Here is a 5,236-nt window from a genome sequence, read left to right as displayed (position 1 = left end):
TTTTTGTTTGTTGGTTTGTTGGGTTAGTTGCCAGTCATACTCAGTGTTGTTAATAACTGCGTTAGAGTATAGCAGCGTTATTTTTTTCAGTAATGAATAGTGACATACTTTTCCCATCTTTGCAACGCCATTGCTGTTACTGAGGATGTGAAGGGCTGCGTTACTAATTGATTTTGCCACACATCAGTTGCCTCCCTGCCTGAAGAGAGCAGATCGGGAGGAGGGAAGGGGGTGGTGATGTGATTCCAAACGCGATGATGATTAGCTGGGTGGGCAGCTCATGTCCTGCTTCACTGCACGCTCTCGCAAACACAACAAGAAAGCGATAATGGTGACGGGCCAGAGAATTTCAAAGGTAGCGTTCTCAAACTTGAATTATTTTCAATATTTAATATTGTTATTTTACGTAATATTTAAGGATAGTGTTCTGCTTATTGTGCAGTAGGCCTAAGAACAGTTTAAGAGATTTGCACTGCTTAATGGTCAGTTTTCAGTTTACGTTCGTGTTTTCTTAACAGCCTAATATATTTGATCCAAATACCAAATGTTCCAAAATACTGTATGTAGTGTTTTTATTCTTCAATCAGTTCATATAAACATCTTTGAGGTGAAAAATGTTGCGTGTAGAACATGAAAAGTAACGTCAGGTACTAATTTCTCTTACATGAGGTAAGTGAGTTACTAACTTTTTGCGTTAAGTAATTTGTAATTGTAACTACTTACTTTTTTCAAGTAAGATTAACAGCACTGCACTATAATATTATTCAGTCATAAAAATACCCAGATTGAGTCTTCAATGAATCCAAAGTAGCGTATTTTTCGGACTATAAGTCGCACCTGAGTATAAGTCACACCAGCCCATAAACGTGCAATGAAAAAGAAAAAAAACATATATAAGTCGCACCGGAGTATAAGTCGCATTTTTGGGGGAAATTTGACAGAATCCAGCACATAGAACAGATATGTCATCTTGAAATGCAATTTAAAATAAAAATACAAGAGAGAACAACATGCTGAATAAGTGTACTGTATGATAATGTTACATGATGCATGAGCAAAGAAATGTGAACGTGGCCCGTATGTTAACGTAACATAGCTATTAAGAGTTATTCAGGTAACTATAGCATAAAGAACATAATAACAAGTTTACTACCAAACCGTCAATGTCATTCCAAAACACCTAAATATCGTGTGAAATGATATAATAATGTGTTGATAATTACACACATAAGTCGCTCCAGAGTATAAGTCGCACCCCCAGCCAAACTATGAAAAAAACTGCGACTTATAGTCCGAAAAATACGCTACACATAAAAAAAAAACTAAGCATGCAATGGAGAGCATGCAAAGACCATTTAAGACTCCAGGGCCACAATTAGAACCCCAGCTAAAACCCTATTGTTCGGTGAGGCAAACGTGCTTCTGAACCAGTAATGTACATATTATAGGTTTAGCAATTTGATTGTTATGTTATTACATAATCAAATTTAAAATTCATCCTCGCAGGGTCAGAGTACTGGCCCTGAGTGTCCATCTTCTGATTGGTTGGTCAGGGTTGAACTTCATGCCAACTTCAAGCAAGCTATATGCACACAATAAGTGTAATATTCAGCATATGTGGTGAGTAAGAGGTGGATTGAGTACATATTGACAGCCCAAATACTCCTGCACGGCCTGCCAGTCTTCATTCTGTCAATTTGCTGAAAGGTGCAGAATTTAAAGTCACAAAATCGTTTCATTGCAGCAATGGCCCCACAAAGTTGTGCCACAAAATGTTAAGTCCATTTTGATGAAGGCCTGTTTATTTCATTTTCTAAATAGGCCTATTGGTTTTTGATTCTCTACCATTGATGGCGATGAACCTAAAATTCATTTTAAAAGAGTTAAAATAAATTTGACGTTTATCTCTGTCAATGGCAGTGAATCAGCAGTTAACCCTTTGTTAACCCTCTCCCAGTCCAAATTATTTGGACGTCTAGCACCGTCAATGGGACATGAGCATTTACAGCTAATCCCCCCAGTTTAAATGAATTGGACATTTGTTGTCATTAGCAGGCAATGAGTTAAATACTAAAACAACTGTACAGTATTGTTTTTTGAATATAATTTTATTTAGTTTTTTGAATCAACATTTTGTTAATGTATTTAATCATAAGATATTTATTTAAAATTAATATAAAAATACAATAATAATAAATAAAAATAATGAGACCTGGTGCCCATTTATGCTGACATGACATTTTGTAGGTCACTTTTATACCAAAGTTTACAGAGGCACAAAATTTATTTCCCAATATTATAAACTGTTGCATGTATATGTCAAAATTAGAGTGGGGTCTGGTTGAATTGTGTTATCTGTGTAGTTTTTTCTTTGACTGCAGTCGCATTTGCAAGTAAATTTGTTCTGCAAACAGTAGGTTTTGAAATTGGTCATGTTGTGACATCACACCACGCCTTATTACGCAAGTACCTGTCCTCTTTGTTCTTCCTCCACGCCCACTAATATGAGGATGGCTAAGCAGTGAAAAAAGCAATCTGGAAGTTGCCACTTCCTTAAACTGTGGCACATTACATTACAGTATATAAAGATATAAAGATATTCCTCAATCTGAACATGTGCATTTGCAGTGATTTTGTACAATAATTTGGTCTGCGACCTCCAACCCCTGCTACTGTTCGCCGTCTAGCCAGCCGAGCGGCACTGTGCTCGGCTTGCACGCTGGTATAAGTCGACTTCATCACCTGGTTCTTGACTTACTTTTTTACCCTGTGACCTCCACCTTCCACCTCTCTCCGAAATCTGACCGGACGAAAGGTACATTGCTTGCTGCAGACCCGGCAGCATGGGCGGGCATTAGGGGGCTAGGCCCGCCCTGAGAGACTGCTGTGCCCGCCCTAGCTCGATTAGACTGTACTGTGTATTTTTTTTTTTTTTTTTTTTTTAATCTTCCACAAAAACACACACACTGAGAAGACGAACCCTCTATTCATCCTATCTTGATCGGTCGTCATTCAATTCAACCAATCTGAGAAGCGTATGAAGGCAATTTTTGCCAATCACAGATAAGGGGGTCAGGCCGAGTAGCCGGCCATTGGGTGCTCATGTTTATCAGTGCGTATGTTATGTTTAAGCTGAAGCACTTTAGTTAAATAAATGCACACAGAACTGGACCATTGTTTTTCGCATACCTGTCAAGTTGTACTGTTTCGGCGTAATTTGTACAAGTGAGCACTGATTTTTAAATGTGTACACCGTACATTCAAAATCTGTACGTTTTTCTTTCTCCGTTCGGATTTTGTCACCGTTTTGGCAACGAGACAATGTGCGTTACGATGCGTTACTACGGTGGTTGAATGACGCAAGAAAAGTCAGAGACACTGAGAGAGAAGAGTGTTGTGAAGCTGTAGTAAACGCGATGCTAGGCTAGGTGGCTCCAATATTTCCTGACTGTAGCCGACAGCCTACAATCTACGCCTAGATATCAAATGCTTATAGAACTAAATGCTAAATGACAGACGGCGGCGTTAATTAACAGCCGCCATTTTGAAGCAGTAGACTTGTCAGAAAGGCTCTGTTGTAGTTAACCTTCCTAGCGAACTTAAGTAACTTTTTATCTAAAATACTCCTAAATCGGCAAAATCTTGACTTGAATCTACTGTATCTTTAAATGATGAAACAGTTTTAAAATCTAAACATGTTGAAAGTAGACAGAAGGGAACTGATGCAAAAACGGTAGCAATTTTAACAACTTAAACAGTTGATTAAAAACATTAAACGATTTCCAAACATATTAAAGGTTACTATGTTTTATTTATTTTTATTTTTTTTAAATTGAAAAAAACAAAACAAAACATGAAAGGTAACACCAGTTACTTTGCCAAGTAACTAATTACTCTTACCTTCAGAAAACTGAGTTACTAACTCAATTACTTTTTGGGAAAAGTCATTTGTAACTAATTATTACCGGTACTTTTTAAATTTAAGATTAACAACACTGGTCATAAATATGAAGTCTGCAGAATGAAAAGTGACGAGAGCCGAGATTTCATTCTGCCAATTTGTTGCCGAACACAATTTGCCTGCAACTATTGCTGATCACTTCTCAGAATTAACAAAAAAAATGTTCCCTGACTCAAAGATTGCATCGGTAAGTCTAACTACCTTTAAGTCAAACTGAATTGCGAGCTGAAGTGCTATGAAGTGCAGCCATCAAGACATAATAGAAATTGCCAAAAGTGCTACCTACAATTATAACAAAAGTCACTGTTAACATTTTAGTAATCATGATGTAGCTGAAGATATTGATTCTTTGATTGCACCTGGTTATATGTTAAAATATTACCAATAAATTCATATTATTTTAAAAGTTGAGTTTTATTTTTGTTTCAAATTGCACGCTATATACAACGTTGTAAGATTATTCACCAATTTGTAAGGGCATACGTCACTATTTGTAAGATTGCCAACAGCCTCGGGTTGACAGGTATGTTTTCATTTGTCTTAGAGATTTTACGATGAACTACCACTTGTGACTTCAGAAAATATTTCAGTGCACTGATGTTGTAATCTACAGGTAATAACGCCACTGTTCAGGCTAAATTTACGTTGAAGAAGTGTGCCCCTCCCAAAAAATGTAATGGCCCCCCCGTAATTTCTTTCTGCAGCCTGGTCTGACTTGCTGGAAAGAATCGGCCTCCTCGCCTGGTTTTGATTAACTCCTGTAAGCCTACACCTGGATACCTGCAAAATGACGATGACCACCAGCTTTGTATGGTGAGTGAATGTTTTTTTTCTTCCATAACTGAAAGCATGAGGGTTTTGAAGCTTGGTGTCATTGAAGAACGATTGAAGTGCATGTCCCTGCGACGCGTCAAGGTCAGTTTACGCATTGCCCATTAGTGGCCCACCAACCAATTAGAGCAAAGAGTTGAGATTACAATATTGAATATTCAAATTGGATCCAGTAGGTGCATATTAATGAAATTTCGGAAGTCTGCAGAAGAGCCCAAAAAGGACCAACAAAATAGCTTGAAAAATTACATTCTCGGCCCTTTCATCGGAAATTATTGTGGAAACCTAATAAAATAGCATCCAGTTTTAAAATAAAAAAATGCAATGTTAACCCTTACATTCATGAATTATGATTAATTCTTTAATGTTTTTATTACATTCATTTAGAACATGGTCTTGAACTTGTATCCGTGGGGCCAATTGTGGCTCATGGAATAATATTCT

This window comes from Corythoichthys intestinalis, chromosome 1, assembly GCF_030265065.1.
Source record: "Corythoichthys intestinalis isolate RoL2023-P3 chromosome 1, ASM3026506v1, whole genome shotgun sequence".
Classification (NCBI taxonomy): Eukaryota; Metazoa; Chordata; class Actinopteri; order Syngnathiformes; family Syngnathidae; genus Corythoichthys; species Corythoichthys intestinalis.
This window is presented reverse-complemented; position numbering follows the sequence as displayed.